The sequence below is a fragment of the Solanum lycopersicum genome, chromosome 5 (genome assembly GCF_036512215.1).
Source record: "Solanum lycopersicum chromosome 5, SLM_r2.1".
Classification (NCBI taxonomy): domain Eukaryota; kingdom Viridiplantae; phylum Streptophyta; class Magnoliopsida; order Solanales; family Solanaceae; genus Solanum; species Solanum lycopersicum.
Window position 1 is genome coordinate 23124993 of NC_090804.1, and position 21308 is coordinate 23146300.

The 21308-nt window shown below is 38.4% G+C and overlaps 1 pseudogene; it reads right to left on the reverse strand.

The window, feature by feature from the left end:
- Nucleotides 1-13926: 13926 nt before the first annotated feature.
- On the reverse strand, nucleotides 13927-20883 carry LOC138348703 (uncharacterized; annotated as a pseudogene).
- Between the last annotated feature and the right edge of the window lie 425 nt (nucleotides 20884-21308).

Genomic DNA, 21308 nt, shown 5'->3' on the forward strand with positions numbered 1-21308 from the left:
GGATCCCTAATTATATTATTAGCCAATGATTTAGACCTGAAACTATCCTAAAACATTGATTACAACTATTAGTGATCAACAATAATCCAATCACCAAGAATGTCAAACTTTCGTTCAAGATTCCAACCTCTAACATGAATTAATTCATGAACATGACTGATTTGAATTAAATTGGTGTGTTGATGAACTAATCCAACACAAAATATCCCATATACCTTGTTAGGGATCACTCCCAACGAAAATCCACGAAGCTAAACTAGGTGATCTCACTTCTTTTTCTTCCTTCTCCTTTTCTCTTCTTTCTTTAAAAATCCTAGTTCTATTTTCTAAGTGCGTAAATTGAATGGGAACAGTTTAGAACCCCTATATTACTCTGAAACAAAATAATTAATTGACATAAGGAAAAGACCAAAAGACCCTTACTAAATCCACTTTTTGGAACTTTCCCTGCTCAACAGCCCTTCTTCCGAAGGTCATACATTACTCATATGACCTCGGAAATTCAAAAACTTGGTGTCTTTGGAATGATCTTCCAAATACCTTTCCATCAATATAAAGAACACACCCAAACTCCCCCGACATGGATGTTATGGACATTTGAAAATAACCAAAACACACTTTTGAAATATGGACATTTTCTAGATTTTACCCAAATTTATTTCTCGTTGCTTTTCTTAGCTTAATTTTAGACTTTCTACAATATGAGATGTTACAAATCCTTAGTAATAACATCAAAAAAATGTAACCAAGAATTTCTCATGGACGGAATATTGTATTAGGTCAGGGATAATAGTAGAAAACGGGCCTTCTGATATACTGAATTCGCACGAATCAGGACATGAAAGGATAAGAAACTACTGGTGCATTTCCAGCACCATGTGGATTAATGTGTGGTGAAAGAAGCGAGATCAATGTATTGTAGGGCGATAAAATGACTGACTATTCATTCTATGAAAACTCCTAAAACATCCACAATTAGCACAAACATATGCTTCTTTAGTTCCATCATCACCCTTCTTCACAAATTCACGACATCCATCTACAGAATCTTCCCCAAAATTATTAGCATGATTTTTTAGGCATATTTCATATTTAATCGTCATATAACCACTTGGATTTGAGTTTGACCTGTTTGTCATGGAATGATTTTTTTTCTTTTTTTTTTGCTAAAGACTTAAGAATGAAAATTTTGTTTTGCTTTTTTGTTTGCGTTTAAAGTCTCTTCAATAATGTGTGTAATAAACTTCATTAATTTTTTGTTTGACATAAATCTAATCATGATATTATCTATAATAGAAGTAAATTTATTTTAGTAATTACGCATTAAAAATATATGTAAAAACCCTTATGAAATCATGATTTATAGTATGATATGAAGTTGAAGTTTTATTTGGACATTTTATGTTGTTTGTTTTCTCATAATAAAATCCTATAACTTGTAAAACTATTAAAATTGTCTCACTTGTTTATACTATCTTACCAAATTAGCAAATGTTTTTAAAATTGCATAATATACTATCACAAAGCTATTCAAAAATGTTTGATTATTTATTGACCAAACTCTATTTGAATTAAAAATAAAACAAACATAAGTTGTCATGTCTAGTATTGAATGTAATATCCTACATACTATGTCTAATCTTCTCATATTGAACTTCCATTTTTCAATTATATTACTATGAATATGGACTAACATTTGTTAATTTGAGTCATTTGTTGGTCAATTTGATTTGAAAATAAATTTGATTAAAAAAACGAATTTGGTTAACATAAATGGTAGAGTATGAATTTAATTAATGTAATAATAAATTCTATGGTGATAAAAATAAGTGTTGTATGGTTTTAAAAGTAATGATATGGATTATATATTTTATATACATATGAAATAAATGGTTAGTACTTATAAATGTGGGTGTTCTCATAAAATTTAAACTTCTACGATAATTTTTGAATTTGATGGTTTCTAAATCGTGATTTTTGGAAAAATTGTTATTTAATATTATGAAATCAGCATAAAATCGCATGCCCAAACGTTGATTTAATCTTATTATTTCAAATTGCAATATAAAATTGCATGTCCTAAATTTTGCTTCTTAGAAGACATAATCCCCTATTTCTACACATATATCATCTAATTAAGTAGTCAAAATAGAGTTGAAATTATATTACTCATGCAACTTTTTTATTCTAAACTTGTATTTGGTCATATGATATGATATGATATATTCATTTCAAATTAATATTTAGACATGCTATTTGAGAATAACATCTCCAAAAATACTATAATTTTAAATTCAAACCCTAATTTCAATTTTTTAATGCAACATGTGACCTATAACATTATATTCATAAATCATCATTTTAAATTTCGTAAAAGGAACTCATGCTCGGCGTGAATAGATTATTCATCCATGTGAAACAATTAAATTAATAAATAACTAACTAACTACTACTAGTGACGAGTGAATATTTGTAAAATTATGTATATTTAAAATTTTGTAATAACAAAACATATAATTATAAAAAATAAATGGATTTAACGATGCGCTACTAAAGAATATTTCGATATCAAATCATGATTTCACATCCCCTATCCGAATCCTAAGAAAATTTTTATTTCAATATGGTACTCAAATAGATTTTTAACAACTTAATTTAAAGTAAAAAAATGAGAGGTTGAGTATACACAAATTCATCATGCATGGTTATTACATATCGGGGTCGTTTGGTAGAGTGTGATAACAAAAACAACACATGCATTAATTATATGTATTACTAATTCTTTATTTGGTGCATTTTCCATGCAATTTATAATTAATGTTATTGTGTATTGAGGAGTGTATTACTAATACCTAGAAATCCATGATATTAGCAATACAAAGGATTTAATGCATGCATTAATATGGTCAAAGACACACTTCCCCCTATAAAGCACTTTTACATTCCACCATAATTGTAAAATACATCTATAAATAATATTTTTATACAACACATAATATTTTTAATACACCAAACTAAAAAATGCATAAAAAATAATCTACGCATAACTAATACAAGTATAACAACTACATGTATTACTAACCTTTGTATTTCTAATACATTTTATTTGGTATTATTTTTATACACGCTACCAAATGACCCATAGTGTTTTGATGCAAATATATATCAAAGTTACATTTTTTTTAAAAAAAATAGACATTATTTGTTTATTTTTTTATAGATGACTTTTTACATGATGTGAAACCATATTAAACTGAGTGAATATATTATTTAAAAGTTTAAATTATTAAAGAAGACATATTTTTGTTTATTTATTTAAATCGTAGTATTACGTACTGCAACAAGTAAATCTAATTCTTTACGAAACTAAACTTGAAAATAAAGTAATTAAAGATACATTTGACTTCTCCTTTGTCATTATTTGTGGAACTAATCTCATGAAAAAAACATTCACCTATTAGGACATAGGACAAAAAAACTTAAATGTAATAGATCATCGTACATCTATTCAAAATATAGAGGAAAATTGAAATTTACTTCTTTTTTTCGAGATGAGTTCTTTATTAAAAAAATATTTATGACTTATCATTTGGGTATGTGGATTTCCGTATGTAGAACCACTTTAACAAAATAGATATTTAGTGGAAATAGATTTTTTTTTGCTGTAAGATTTACTACCACAAAAATATTTAGTGATAACTGAGTTAATGTTATTGCATTCAGAGACGCTAAATTGTTCGGCATTATTTAAATGGTTTTTTGGTTATATATATTATTATTAATTCTTGTTGTTAAAATATAAAAAGATGTTAATTATCTATTTGCAATTATATAATTGTCTTACAATCATTTATTTGTTATATCATATGAATGTGCACATATAACTATATCTATCTATCTCTCTATCTATCTATATATCTATCTATCTATATGTATATATAAGTCAAGTTAAAACTCAACCACTACAATAAAATGTAAAAAATTTACAATCAACAAAACTTGTATCCTAAAACCTGGTCGTCACATGTACAAGCCTCTAAAGTATTACAATTAAATCAAAATAAAATATAAGTCTCATATGATTTGATTTGTTTCTATAATAGAACAAAATCATAAATAGGAGTAAGAAGGTATACTGAGATGACAAACAACTACCTCATAAATATCAAAGAAGCCTCGAAAAAGAAGAAAGCATACCACAAATGTTGTCACATCCAGGGAGCACTCCCTAGACGTAACCGTCGTTGTCGTCCTCTTTGAGGACAAAAAGTAGCCTCTTAGCTTACATCATTACATTTATAAGTCAAAATACGAAAAAATATCAAACTTTTGATTACTTCTACATTGAGGTTTACATATACCTTTACGTACACATAATATAATTATTGAGTATACTTAGACCCTTCGTATAGGAAGATCACATAGTCTTCTTCTTTTATTACACATAGATATATAAAATATGACATAGTGTCAAATGGATGTCTCATCTCATAACCATCTAACAAGAGTATAACAATTTGGGCCTAGCACATATATCAATATAATAAATCCACATATAGGCTATATGACGTTAGTACTCATATAAAAGGAAAGTACCTAAGAGTGATAAAACTTGAACAACTTCATCAGTTCTACTAAACATGAGACCATATGCACACATATCTTGAGTCATGCTAAGAGAAGAAACATTTCATAAAGGTATGCAATTTACATTGAAAAACTTAGGCACTTTCAAGAAGACCATAGTAATAAAAAAGACATATTCCTTAAGTCATAGACATGTACATTCACAAGACCAACAATACAAAGCGTATTCAAGTCAAAATGCATATCATATCATTGGACATATAGTCAAACAACCCTATCATACTAATACATTAGTCACAAGTATGAATAAGAGTCTATCATAACATAACCAAAGAAAGACTATTACCCATGAACCCCTATTAAATCAATAAGTGCAATGACCAAGGAAAGTCTCATAATCTTACTCAATCAAGTAACCCAACAATAATCATGACCAACATCCCACTTCACATAGCATGGCATTTAAGAGTACATATCATCAAACTTTAACAATGTAAACCAATACATATTCATAAGTGAAACCAATCAACATATAGAATTAACAATATGTAAGTTAATCATATACATATCATGTACCATTATAAGCATATCCATCCATAAGAACTTCCTCCTAAGACTTCATTCAAGGCTAACTAGTGGAATGTTTAGGTTGCGTCCCATCATGCTTCATATCATTTCATAAATAATAACCATACAAATATGCACAACATAAGTAAAAACAATCCAAAGAGTAACATTGCCAATTTTCAAGTTAAATAGACATGTTTTATGTAACTTCATTGTAACAACAAAAAAATGCACATTGTATTTTTTGCAAAACTTTAACAAAAATCAAGAAACTTAATTTTTAGTTATTAATTTCATTATTAACAAGAATAACTTACCTTAGTTATCAAAAAAATGAGGGTAACAGAACTTCATGACGGCCTCGGCCTACCACATCGCACCCTTAACTAAGTAATTATTACAAAACACCTTTACGGAAGCCACCTCTTTGTTCCTAAATTTATATATTTTCCTATCAAGGATTGGAATTGGAACCTCCTCAGAAGAGAGTTTATCTCCTTCACACCAAGAGCCTCAATAGGAAGAATAGACTCGGGATCACTGATTCACTTTTCCAGCATAGAAACATAAAAAACCGGATGAACCGAAGTCAATTCACTAAGGATTTTTAATTCATAGGAAACCTTACCAATCCTTTGAAAGATTTCATAGGGACCCACATAACTAGGACTCAGCTTCCCTTTCTTTCCAAATCAAACAACCCCCTTCATAGGCAAAATTTTCAAGTACACGTTATAGCCTTTTTCAAACTGTAAATCCCTTCTCCTATGATTGGAATAATACTTATGACGACTATGGGCTGTTTGCGTGAGGTTCCTTAAGACATGAAATTTCTCTAAAGTCTTATTAATCAAATAAGGATCCAAAACTGAAGACTTACCTACTTCAAACAATCCAATAGGAGACCAAAACCTCCTACCATACAAGGCTTCACAAGGAGCCATGGATATGGATTAATTGAAACTATTATTGTAAGCAAACTCCACCAAATGCAAGTGCTTATCCCAATTCCCTTTGAAATTAATGTTACAATATCTAAGCATATCTTTATGGGTTTGAATAGTACGCTCTCCTTGGCCATCCATTTGGGGATGAAAAGTGGTGCTTAGTTTCACCTTAGTACCCAACCTCTCTTGGAATGACCTCCAAAACCTAGATGTGAATTGTGCACTCCAATCTGATATGATGGATAACAGAATTCCATGGTGACACACAATCTCATCTATGAAGATCCTTGCATAATTTTCTGCTGAAAAGGTAGACTTGATGGGAATTAAATGATTGGATTTTATCAACCTATCAATAACCACCCATATAGAGTCATTGCTTTTGTGCCCCAGGCAACCTACCACAAAATCCATATTGATGTATTCCCACTTCCAAGTAGGAACTTGAATTTCTTGTAGTAAGCCAACCGACTTTTGGTGTTCGATTTTCACTTGATTCTGATTTGGACACTTAGCAACAAATTCCGTTTGTCCTTTACCAAACCTTCCCACAAAAATACTTCCATATGGTTATGGTACATTTTTGTCGATCCCGGATGAATGGAGAAATGGGACCCTTGAGCTTTCTCAAGGATCTGGTTCCTCAAATCATCTACATTTGGAATACACAACCTTCCTTCATACCTCAAGACATCATCCTCCCTAAAGAATAACACATTAAGCTTACCTAAAACTGATTCCTTCAGCTCCATCAATGGTTGATCAAGGTGTTGTTTGGACTTCATCTCAACTACCAAGGATGACTCGGAGTTATGATGAACCTTAAAATCACCATTCCGAGAATCATTCAACCTCACAACAAACCTAGCTAACCTCTGAAAATCTTTCACTAGGTCTTTCTTGGCTTCCTCTATATAAGACACACTACCAATGGTCATGCGGCTTAGAGAATCCACAACCATATTGTCCTTTCAAGGGTGATAGAGGACACTTTTGTCGTAGTATTTCAACAATTCCAACCACCTACTTTGTCAAAGATTTAAATACTTTTGAGTAAACAAATATTGGAGACTCATATGGTTGATATACACATCAACATGGACACGATACAAGTAAATCCTCCATATTTTCAAAGAAAATACCATGACCGTTAACTCAAGATCATGAGTTGGATAATTTTTCTCATGCACCTTTATGTTTCCTAGAAGCACAGGCTATTATTTTCCAATGTTGCATAAGCACACACCCTAAACACATTCGGGATACATTACAATATATAATGAAGCCCTTTGTACCCTTCGGCAAAGTTCAAGGGAGATTTAATGGACGCAAAACCATCAAAAACATTCGATAATAACGTGCTAGACCTAATAAACTCCTAATGTCGATTCAAGTCAATGGTCCAGGCAAATTTTTCACCGCCTCAGTTTTCCTTGGATCAACCTCAACTCCCTCACTAGAGATGATATGACCAAGAAACTCCACCACCTAAACCAAAACTCACATTTGGTATATTTGCAAATAATTGATTCCCCTTAAGCACTTGTAACATCACCCTCATAAGGTTCATGTGATCACCCCCATTTTTTAAAAATATACCAAGATATCGTTAATGAAGACAATCACAAATGAATCTAGGTAACTTCTAAATACACTATTGATGATACCTACAAATTCCTCCGGCGATCAAAGGACATTACTAAAAACTCATAAAGAACATAAAGTCCAAAATTCTGTTTTTGATATATCCTCACCTCTCACCCTAAGTTGGTGATACCCTGATCTCAAGTCAATCTTAGAAGAGTAGCTTGCCCCTTGGAGTTGATCAAACAAGTCTTCAATACGAGGGAGAGAATACTTTTTCTTAATAGTGACTTTATTAAGTTGGCAATAATCGATAGACATTCTAGGGGAACAATCCTTCTTCTTCATAAACAATACCGAAGCACCCCATCGAGAAATACTAGGTATAATGAAGACTTTGTCTAGTAAATCATGAGTTGTCCTTCAACTCTTTCAATTCAGACGTAGCAATCCATTAAGGAGGAATTGAAATGGGATTCGTATACGGTAACAAGTCGATGCCAAAATCAATTTCCCGTTTGGGAGGAATACTAGGAAGTTCATTAGGATAGACCTCCAGAAATTTCCTCACTACGGGGATCGACTCAATTAAAGGAATTTAAGAGTTGAAATCTTGGACTCTTACTATATGGTATAAACACCCTTTAGAGATTAGTTTGCAATCCTTCAAAAAAGAGATGATATGAACTTTAGGAATAGAATTTACTCCCTTCCACTGTAAAACGGGCTCATTTGAAAAATTAAACTTCACCACCATTGTTCTACAATCTATAAAATAAAAGCAAGCATGCAACAAATTAAAACCTAAAATGGAATCAAGACAAAGCATATCTGGTTCTACTTCTTTAACATAAGAAACTCAATTGGGTAATATTATAGGAAAATTTTTGTACACCCTTTTTGCTACAACCGACTCATCCACAAAGGTACACACTATAAAAGGTTCATGTAAAATATTGGGAAAAATGCCAAACTTTTTAGCTACTAGAGGATTAACAAATGATAATGTAGTGCCTGGATCAAGTAAAGCATATACATCAATGTAAAAGACTTTCAACATACCGGTCACCACGTTGAGGGAAGTCTCTTGTTCACTCATTGAGTGGAGAGCATAAAAGCGATTCTACTTTGAATCATCATTAGAATAATTTATTTGTCCTCTATCCTTGTCTTTCCCCTTCACATTTGGGTAATCTCGAACCTTGTGTGCACTTATACCATAACTAAAATAATTGTCTATTCCGTTCATACAATCCGCATAGTGTTTCTTTCAATACATTCCACCAGTTGGCTTTTTCGTTGGTGAACTAGTATCCATTTCCTTTTTTGGCTTAGGGTTAGACACCTTATCATCCCTATTCTTAGTGAACTTGGAACGAACTTTATTAGAAACCCTTTTCTTAAACCTAGGCTTGTCTTGTATCTCAAGCCTACCCTTTGAAAAACCACCATCAAAAGAACATTCCCTCTTGGCATCTCTACTCCTTCTCTTAGATATTTCCCTTCCACTTGTTGAGCGTGAACCATGAGACGAGAAATGTAGATGTTGTCATGTAGCAAAGCCGAATAACATTCCTTTTGCATGTAATCCGACACTCCTATCACAAAGAAGTTCATTTCATCTCTAGGGTTGAATTCCAAAGAAGAAGCATATTTTGACAATTGAGTGAATTTCAAGAAGTATTCAAGCACACTAATACCTCCTTGACGAAAGTTTATGAAATCCACCACTTTAGTTTCCCGCTTCTCCCTATACAAGAATCTATCAAGAAAATCCTTCTTAAACACATCCTAGTCCACCCCTTAATGGACTATTCTCTCTCAAATGGACATACCAAGTTTGGGCCACACCTTTGAGTTGGTAGGTGACTAACTCGGGCTTCTCACTAGTAGTCAACACCATCTAATAGAGGTTCTTGTAGATTTTATCAATGAACTTATGGGGATCTTCATTAACCTTGGACCCATAAAAAGTATGGAGATGCATCCTAGTGAAATCCCTTAGACAGGAGGCCATGGTAGTAATTTGTTGATTTGCTCGGGGTACAACCTCCCGATTAGCTTGGGCCGTCATGGATTGAGTTTGAATAGTGGTGGCTTATGCTAGGGTAGAAATAGCTATGTCCATTTGGAAAAAATCAAATCTTGTGGCACCATTTGTCAAAGGAGGATCAACAGGACCTTGGTCATCATTAACATCTTCTTCAAGAGGAGGAACTTGATCACCACGGAGAGGAACTCCCGCATTTGCAATCTCTTCTTCAAGTCTTCGTGTCGCGATCCTTTGAATATTCATTTCCTATAATCAAAATAAGAGGATTAAATGTTAAAAGCACATAGATCTAAACACTAGAGTAACGATATTGGACTTTCAAGAAAGTGAGTGTTTCTTATTAATCTCATAGCCTATCCATAAGTTTGGTGCTCTTCACAATTATAAGTATGAAACTACATAGACATGGTTGAGAGACATCGAATCTAAAATATTTAACCTCATGCTCTGATACCAAGTATGTCACTCAAGGGAGCACCCTGATACGCTCAAACTTACTTCTCAAATGAGAAGTAAAGCGGTCGCGTCAAGTAAATAACCCTACTAGTGAGGTTTGGATCGTTCCCACGAGGAAAATAGTCTAGACTTAACTTCAAATTGTTATTACTATTGTTCGGTTGATGACTTCCTTAGAAAGTTAAAGCATTAAAAAGGGGGTTTGTATTTCCTAATGAGTAAAAATAACTAACGAACTTGAAAGAGACACTTAACAGCTTTTAATGTTGGGTTTTAATCAATTAATCAAAGTAACTAGGGTTAACGTGTTCCCCACAGGTTCATAACTTGATAATTCTAACTATAACAATTCTTTCCAAGTATCTTGCATGCAAAGTGATAAGTTATGTATTTCTAAATCCTTGGTACGACATATAGAAAACCTCACTCCGCACTTTGGTCCGGCTGCGTGTGTTGCTTTCCTAACCCTTATCTTTACCTCATATTAAGCATCGTATTCGATATTTGACTAAGTTATTACCTCGTACCAATCAATACTAGCCTATTAGATTGTATACACTAAATCTATGTTAATAATTCTTTTCCTATTATCGACCTCCTTGGTCCGGCAAGTAGCATTAAGGCGAGTTCTAACGTTGATCATCCGTTAAAAAGACTTCTAAGCGAAAGAATTATTAATACATGCAAGACATTATTCTAGAATTGTTATTTTAGCTAGAGTTTATCTCATTATATGCATGTGGTTCCCACAACCCTAGTTATGGAGTTTAGTTCCTCATAGCCATAAAAACAATATTCAAATATGTTAAATAAGAAGTCATGTACTTACTTCAATGAGAAAGAATAAAGTCTGAAAATTTTCTTGATTAATCACCAAAAATCACTTGTAAGAATCTCTAAAAATGAAACACTAAAACACAAACTCTAATAATATGATGTTTTATCTCACAGAGTCTAACCTCAAAAATGAGGTTTTTCGAACTATTTATAAAAAAATAAAAACCTAATTAAACAAGGATTCTAATAACTGGAAATCTGCCAAAACGCGGCTGGGTCGACGGACCACGCGACGGACCGTCGTGGACACAACGGACCGTCGTGGACTCCGTCGTCCCATACTTAGTGCAATTTCTTCTAGTGCTTTCTTCATTCCCCTCGACGGCAAGTGCGACGGACCGTCATAGGCACAACGGTCCGTCGAGGGTCACCTTTCAAAATACTCAACTCTTGGAATCTGGGTACTGGGATCACTTCTCTGATCTTCACGACGAACCTGCAGGACGGACCGTCGTAGCCATGACGGACCGTCACAATCTTCGTAATCCCACACTTGGTCAGACTTCCCCATCTTCCTTCAGCAGCTTCTCTACGCTGCCACCTACGGACCGTCACAGGCATGACGGACCATCATAAGCTCCGTAGGTGGTCTCTTCTGCATTTTTTGCTCAAAATCTCCGCATTCAGCTTTGGACAGATTTCCTGTAAAACAAAGACAAACTTATATCAAACTTAGCACAAAAAAGGCTTTCGGACACACTAAACTTAAGTAAAAAGTATTAATTATATCGTGAAACCACGGTATATCAACACCCTCAACTTAAATTCGTTGTTTGTCCTCAAGCGACGCACTATGACTCACTACACGATCTTTGTACAATAGTATTCATGTTTTATCCTTTGCAATCACTTGGCTATCAATCCCGATTAATCTCATCAAATCTATGCATGCTATCACTATTAGGCTTGAATTTTGTGGGATTCGAACATGACACAGACTTATCATGCACTTACACCTATCCTCTTCAATTTCTCACCGAGGTGCTAACAATTCCGGTATTGCAACTAGTGTCCTCACTTTAGAACAAAATCCTCATTTTTCACACAATGATTTCAGTTTGAGTATAAGGATTACATTTCAACACTTGCTCTCAGAACAAAGTCACACTTATTCATACCTATTGCCATAAGCTTGCCCTTATTTTCACTGCCTTAAGTTCTCTATACAACCCTTAGGATCACGATAGGACTTTTTTAGCTTGTAACGTAGGCTCAGAGTTAGGTAGGGTATATTTAGGTATACTTTAGTGACTTTTTGACCTCCTTGACATATAGGCTAAACCTTCCACTTTCTATCACTTTATCTCGCCCAGTTTCTCCTATTCTTTCACCTTGCTATTTCCCTTCTTTCTTCATTTGTGTAAGTAACTTCTTTTCTTGTTTGTAATTCTTGAATATTTCTCTTTTTCTTTCCTTTTATTTCAATGAGTTCTTGAGTAACTTTACTTTTGTTCTTTCTCTCTCTTTGTTCTTTCAACCCCACTTTCTAGAGCATTCCTCAAAACAACCACCCTCAACTCTTGGCTTTGCAATGAGTCAAGGTACACAATACCCAAAGTCGGGTCAGGGCCATAACGAAGGTTGTTTATGCATTAGCCACCCTCAACTTATGCTTTTGGCATAAGCTGAGGTGCACATGTCCAAGGAGGGACCAGGGCCAACATGTTGTTCCCAGAAAAGATCAGTTGCGGTGAAAAAGAAAGGTCTAATTTTAAGCTCAAATTATTTGGATCAGAGAAGGATAACTTTCATTTGGTTTCTTTTATTTAGGCTAGAAATGGGCTATCTTGAATAAACGCCTATGATCCTTTCCTAATTGTCTTTTACAGCCTACTTTTAGCAGGCCTAACCAGGCAAGTTCTAGCTCAGTACCAGTAGTGGACTATTCAACTTTCCTCACACTCACTTGACATCTCATCACTATACCAGATTATCAGAAACCTAGTTTGACTTGAAGATTTAGGGTAATGAAATGGTGTAACTCTATTTCATGTTTAGAGACACACAATTATCAGTTACTACGCCTAGTCATGCAAAATTTTCCAGTTTTATCAGGATATCATTTTAGCCATCATGCTTCAGAGTTAAACTATGTACAAAAGATATAACGTGCCGATTCAACAAAAAAATTAATCAGTCTTTTGGGGAAAAAGAACACAGGCAAGAAAACCCCAAAAGAGGATAGTGAGTTAGGCTACTTAGACTTCACCCTAACACTCACTTTCCATTTACCCCACCCCCAACAAAAAAAGCATGCAATTGTCCCCAATGCATAAAAAAAATCTAAAGATTAGAGGGGTAGGTAAAGCAAACCTGTGGCGAATAGCGCTGTCGATCAGCAAGATGGTGGGTACTGTTTCGCAGGACCCACATCCTCTGCAATCTGGACACCCTCAGTGGTGTCCTCAGCAATCTCGACACCCTCAGTGATGTCCTCAGCAACAACCTCACCATCAGTAGTGCCTCCTGCTGTCTCTACAGTGCGGGAGCTAGACTCCCTAGCCGCTATCTACGATGCTCTCATTTGGTGTGCCTCCGCCTCAGCAAGTGAGTCTCTCCTCGCGGCCTCCATCTCTCGGCGCTCCTTCTTCCTTGCTCGCGCCTCATCCTCTGATCGACCCCTACGCCTCTTGGCACTCTCTCGAGGGGAAGGTGGGTGAATTTCTGAAGTAGCAAACAGGGCCGCCAATACAGTGTCCTCAGCAGGCTCGAAAGGCTCTAGCACTCTCGCCTCTGGGATCGTGTCGATGTCTGCACGAAGACAGTCGACTGCAGACTGAAGAGTCGACACATCTACCGGAGGGGCTGGGCGGGCTAACACTCTCAACTCAAATGCATCTAGGCGCTGGCTAACCTCAGCAATCTTCCGTTCGGTAAACTACTGCATCTTCCTCTCTATACGCGCCTTAGATCAATAATTGACTTCTGCATCCACGACTGGATATGATGCAGAAGAGTGGCCATTTGTGCCTCATGTTTTTGGACCCTAGCAAGCGGGACCAGTGTCAGTAGAGGGGCTGTGCAAGAGGAGCTCGGGACTGGGCTACTTCTCGGGATAGACTCGACGGGGGTAGTGTCAGTGGACGCCTGTGTAGCGGTGCGGGCCTGGGCCACCTTATCCGCAAGATCATCAGCAAGTGGTGGTAGCTCTGGACGGGGCCCTCTACGTGGGGCCAACTCATTGGCCTCGTCTTTGATGAGGCCAACGTCAACGGTGCCCTGCGGGGTGTTCAACTGATCTATGTGCCATATGGGCATATCTATGATCCTGCAAGGGGAAAAAATCATACACGAGAAGGGGTAGGTAGTAGTGACCCTGAATGCCCTCTCGTGCATGACTGCCTGGAGAAGCCATGCGAAGTCGACCTCGAATCCGGCTATCATCGCCGCTATCAACACTGCTCGATCCCAGGTGACGATGTTATCAGCAGCTGTGGGGGAAAGGCAGTGACGGACGAGCAGCCACAAGAACTTTGTGACGAACGTGAGGTTGGCCTTCTTGATGTCCCCCTTCGGCTCGGTGACCCAAACTTCACCCTCTCCATCGACTGATAGGTGCAGGGCCATCCACCTCTTGGTGGTCTCTCTCAGTGCCTGCTCGCGCAACAATTGGCCATCCTTCACTATCTGCCAGCAATAGTCAAACTCGGTAGTGTGGGAAGTCCGCGTAGCATCTGCACTCTCGCCGTATAGGAACCGGCGGATAGCTTGCAGGGAAATGTCAACCTGCACGCCCCGGACTCAAACCTGCTCCAGTGGGGTCTGTTTAGCGGGAGCAGCCCGCCTATCGATCTGTGATCAGAGAGTCGCTATATAGGATGCGTAGAACACTCGGACCACTTCCTTGCTGTATCGTCCCAAGGGACGGGCTGTCCACTCTAAGCAATGCCTGTTGAATAGGTTGTGGATCTCCGGCATCGATGGGAGACTCCCTGTAAGTACCCGCCGCTCCAAGGTGAGTGTCCGAGTCATTACTCCTTTATCAATCAGGAATTTGGCGTCGGATTAAACTTGAAATTGGCCTTCGACACACCACCGGTTTGGCTGGTCAGAGGCTGGGGTGGGGACCTGGGCTGGTGCGCCGGATGTAGAGTCTGAACTGTCAGCCTCATCAGACGAGGCGACGCTGCAGCAGTGGCGGGTGCGGGAACCTCAGCAGAGCCTGAAGCTTCCTCAGACCAGGATACTCCTAAGGAGCCAGACGCTCCTTCCTCATTTGTGGCTGACACAGGTTGTGTGCCGGTCAGTGTGCGCTCCTCATCAGACTGGGAGGCAGTGACTACGCCGGACGCCACTGTCTTGGGTGTGGCACTGGGGCACGTGCAGCACGGGAAGGTGCGGAAGTACCTACGAGCACATATTCAGGGTCCCACTCATCATCAGAGCCGATGATCAAGCGTGCAGATGGGGCAACAGACTTGGATCGTCCGCGTGCGTAGGTTCTGTCTTGCTTGGGTGCTATAGTAGATAGTACCTGCAAAGGATCACTATTAGTACGAATAGTGTCAAACAAGATAGGCAAGCCCATACGACATAAAACATTTCGAATAGTGTGTTAGTGATAGTGAAACTGTATCACACGACGGGCTAGATGATGGCTCATCGTGGATATGACGGACCGTCATGAGGTCCGTCGTGTTGTACTTAGTCTACGTATATATAAAGATCTCTAAAGGAGGGGTCTCTGACCATTATGATGGTCAAGCAGGACGGACTGTCGTTGGTACGACGGTCCATCGTAAGAGTCCGTCGTAGGACACTTAGAAAATGTTGGGAGACCCTTATGAGAGGGGTCTCTGACCATCATGACGGTCGTGCAGTACTGACCGTCGTGGGTATGACGGTCCATCGTAGGACACTTAGAAAGTTTTGAGACACCCTTATAAATAGGGTCTCTGACAACCAGAATGGTTGTGAAGGACGGACTGTCATGAAGACAATGGTCCGTCACAGGCGTCGTTCGGCAGGGGTGCTAGGGCTTGTGCAACGGACCCTACGACGGTCCGTCGTGTGTGCTACGGTCCGTCATCGGGGTCTCGTTCTGAGTAGCAGTGTTAGAACTAGGGGTACCCTATGCATCCCCGATGAACCCACATGGTCTTGTAGTGTTGTGGACCTATATGTGTCTATCCCAACGACCTAGGAAACTACCAATGCAAAATCACCTATGCCTAGGGTTATCAACATGGCACATACGAACATTTTAAGCCTAAGTTTAGACATAATCATATAGAGGAAACAGTGGACGACTAAGAACTAAGCTAATACTAACTACAAAACCAAAATGCAAGGTAAATGAGTATAAATTTAGAGACACATACCTTGGAAATGGAGAAAAACAAATGGAGAATGATTTAGTTGGCAAGGTAGACACCTACAGCAGCAGCACCGACTAGTGGATGATAAGTATAAGGCTTAGGAGGATTTTGGGAGCAATGATCAGTGAGTGGAAGTGTGGATGTTTAAAAGAGGGGGAGATGAGGGGAATAAGGAAGTAATGGGGTGAAATATGGAGGGGTGGGGAGTATAAACGGTCTAATTTTGAAAAGGGTCCAGCCGGGTCAGGTCGGGAAGAATTCATTAATCACGCGACGGTTCCCTGACGACGGCCCGTCGCTCTTTGGACGACCCGTCGTAGGTTCCGTCGTGTGTGCCCTAATTTCAAAATGACAGAAAAACGTACCTAGTGTGACGGATGCATACGACGGTCCGTCGCATGCGCAATGGTCCGTCGATGTATCCGTCAGTGGCTGCTGCGAAGTAGTTTTCTACGGAATTTCCTGGTGATGTGCCTCCAAATTTAAAACCCATTAATAGAAAAATCCGACCATTATTAAAAAGACGATATGTTTTGGGTTTCCTCCCAACAAGCGGCTGATTTAAGGTCGCGGCACGACTGGGGCCACTTGATTACTCAGACTTCATCAAGATGGTATGCCTCGATCACTTCATTCGCTGATTTAGCATGCCCGAGATAGATTTTTATGCGCTGTCAATTCACCTTGAACCGCACACCCTCCTTAGTTTCCAACTCAACTGCTCCATGAGGGAATAGTTGGGTAACCGTGTAAGGACCAGTCCATTTTGACTTGAGTTTTCCTAGAAACAAGCGCAATCTTGAATTGAATAGAAGCACCAAATCCCCGACCATAAACTCTCGTTTTTCAATTTTGTTTTCATGATACTTCTTCATCTTTTCTTTATATAGGGCTGAGCTTTCATAGGCTTTCAAATGAAATTCATCAAGTTCATTCAACCCATTTAACCGTTGCTCTGCAGCTTCGCTCCAATCCATTTTTAACTTTTTCATAGCCCACATGGCTTTAGGCTCTAACTCAACCGGAAGATGACAAGCTTTCCCATATACAAGTTGGTATGGAGACATACCTATGGGAAACTTATAAGCTATTTGGTAGGCCCAAAGAGCATCATCAAGCCTCCTTGACCAATCCGTTCTACTAGCATTTACTGTTTTGGACAATATCTGTTTGATCTCCAGATTCAAGACTTCAACTTGCCAACTAGTTTGAGGGTGGTAAGGAGTGGCCACATTATGGCGAACACCGTATTTCTCCAATAACCCCTTGAACAATCTGTTGCAGAAGTGGGAGCCCCCATCACTAATAATGGCCCTTGGAGTGCCAAAAAGGGAGAATATATTCTTTTTCAAGAATTCAGTGACACTCTTCCCTTCATTGTTTGCGAGGGTTATGGCTTCGACCCATTTAGATACATAATCAACTGCTACAAGAATGTACTTCATCCCATGAGAACTCACGAAAGGGCCCATAAAGTCAATACCCCACACATCAAATAACTCAATCACAAGAATGGGGTTTAGAGGGAGCTCTTGCTTTCTTGAAATACCACCATCTCGTTGACATTTGTCACATGCTTTAGCAAACCCATGAGCATCTTGATGAAGAGTTGGCCAATAGTAACCACATTGCAATATCTTGTGAGCAGTTCGGATACCACTGTGATGTCCACCAACAGGTGAAGAATGGCATGCCTCAAACACATTCAACATTTAACATTCGGGCACACGACGCCGAATAAGCCCGTCGGTACAACTCCTATACAAGTATGGTTCATCCCAAAAGAACTTCTTCACATCGTACATGAACTTTTTCCTTTGATGAAAGGACAAGTCTGATAGAACAATATCACTAGCCAGATAGTTCGCAAAATCTGTGAACCATGGAATCAAGCCTTGTGAAGCAGCCAATACATGTTCATCGGGGAAAGTATCATCAATGTCAGTCTTATCCCCTAACTCTCTCATAGCTTCATCCTCTAGACGAGACAAATGATCAGCAACTTGATTTTTAGCCCCTTTTCTATCCAGCACTTCAAAGTCAAATTCTTGCAGCAGTAATACCCAATGAATCAGCCTTGGTTTCGCATCCTTTTTCGCCATCAAATATCTCAATGCTGAATGGTCAGTTTGAACTATAACTCTAGTACCTAGCAAATAGGAGCGAAATTTCTCAAAAGCAAAGACTACTGCGAGGAGTTCTTGCTCAATCACTGTGTAGTTCTTCTGGGCTTCATTTAGGGCTTTACTAGCATAGTAAATTGGGTGAAGGATTTTGTTTCTTCTCTGTCCCAATACTACACCAAGAGCGACCCCACTGGCATCGCACATTACCTCAAATGGACTGTTCCAATCCGGAGAAATAATGATAGGCGCAGACACTAACTTTTCTTTTAGCTCACCGAATGCTTTAAGACAGGATTCATCAAAACAAAATTTACATTCTTTCTCCAGCAATTTGCACAATGGGTGTGCAATCTTTGAAAAGTCTTTGATGAATCTCCGATAAAACCTGCATGCCCAAGAAAGCTTCTCACACCTTTCACAGAGATCGGCGGGGGAAGTCTCTCTATTACCTCAACTTTAGCTCGGTCAACCTCTATGCCCTTTTCTGAAATGCGATGACCCAACACAATACCCTCCTTCACCATGAAATGACACTTTTCCCAGTTTAGTACCAAATTGCAGTCTTAACATCTCTTAAGAACCTCAGATAAATTGGTCAAGCACAGCTTGAATGAATCACCAACCACAGAGAATCATCCATAAAAAAAACCTCTATAGTATCCTCCACCATGTTAGAAAATATTGACATCATACATCTCTGAAAGGTTGCGGGTGCATTGCACAACCCAAACGACATTTTTCTGAACGCAAAAGTCCCATATGGAAAAGTGAAAGTGGTTTTCTCTTGATCTTCTGGTGCAATAGAAATCTGATTATATCCCGAATACCCATCAAGAAAATAATACCACCCTTTTCTGGCAAGTCTATCAAACATCTGATCCATGAAGGGCATAGGAAAATGGTCTTTTTCAGTCCATGAGTTCAGTTTATGGTAATCCATACACACCCTCCATCCAGTAAACGGTCTCATTGGAACAAGTTCATTCTTTTCGTTGGGGACCATAGTCATCCCCCCTTTCTTAGGTACACAGTCAACCGGGCATACCCAACTACTATCGGCGATTGAATAGATTACTCCAGCATCCAACCACTTGATGATTTCCTTCCTCACAACCTCTTGCATAGGAGGATTCAAGCGACTCTGGTGATCAATACTCGTCTTATGATCAGGCATGAGTTGGATTTTGTATGAGAACAAATACCAGGAGGGATCCCAATAATGTCCGCAATGGTCCACCCAATAGCTCTTTGAACCTTTTTACTACTTTCACCAAACTCTGAACCTGTTGTTCATCCAGGTCTGATGCAATGATTACCGGCAAAGTGTCACCATTTCCTAAGAATTCATACCTAAGATGAGGTAGGATATCTTTTAATTCAACTTTTGGAGCTTCCTCTATAGATGGTTTAGCGGGTGGGGACTCGCGATTATTCATATCAAGCTAAAATTTCTTCGGTTTAAACCGAACATCACCTCGGTCAAGAGCCGCAACTAATGACTCATACTCTTCAATGCAATCGCTATCAAAGTTTATTATCACTGCCGCTAATGCTTCGACACCTAGACGTTCTTCTATTTGTGTCTCAAATGTCTCACCCATGTTGTAGGATATAGCGGATGCCGATTGGAGCTCACCACTCTGCCTCATTGACCTACAAATATTAAAGGTCACTTCCTCACTGTTCAACCAAAATTTTATCTGCCCCTTTTCCATGTCTACTAAGGCTCTTCCCGTAGCTAGGAATGGCCTCCCAAAGATAATAGGCACTTCAAAATCAACCTCACAATCAAGAATAACAAAATCGGTCGGAAAGATGAATGACTCCACTTTTACTAGCACATCATGAAGTATCCCTATGGGCCGTTTTACTGTTCGATCAGCCATCAGTAGCCGCATTGCAGTGGGCTTTGGGTCACCCAAACCCAACTTCTTGTAAATCGAGAGGGGCATGAAATTTATGCTTGCCCCCAGATCACATAATGCCTTCGCAAAATGTAATAGCCCGATTGTACAAGGAATAGTGAACGCACCCAGATCTTCTTTCTTTTGGACCAGAGATATTGTAGCAATAGTACTACAATGTTGCATTCTATCATCATCCTCAAAAGTAACCGATCTTTTCTTTGTGACCAAATCTTTCATAAACTTGGAGTAACCGGGCATTTGTTCTAAAGCTTCTACCAAAGGGACATTGATAGAAAGTTGCTTCAACATTGTTATAAAACACCGATATTTGCCATCCTCAGTCTTTTTCACTAATCTCTGAGGAAATGGGGGTGGTGGCCTAGGCATGAGAGTTACCTTTTTAGGCACTTCAGCATCTTCTGCACTGTTATCCTCTAAATTAGCATCAACATTTACCACTTTATCAGTGTCTTTTGTCACCTCATTCTTATTAGATGGCATAGGTGGGTCAATGGTTTGCTTGCCACCGCGAGTAGTAATTGCCATACAATGTCCATCATTTTTCAGATTTTGGACAGTGTTGCTAGGAAAAGTGCCCGGTTACCGTGTGTTCACAGTTGCAGATAATTGGGCCAATTGTAACTCAACTTGCTTAATCGATATTGCATGTGTGATTGTAGTTTCCATCTCTAGGAGTAACTTCACGATTTTGAGGAGGAACATACGGTCCATTCCTGTCATTTCTATTACCATAGTTACCCCTATTAGAGTTGTTGTCGCGATTGTAGTTTCCTTCTCGGACATAATGACCCTCACTATTGTAGTTACCATAGTTCCGACCATGGCTCCCTTGACCTTGGCGCTAATTCTCCTGATTAGAGCCTTAGGCACTTTGTCGGGAACCCCCCATCTGTGGATTTACTGCA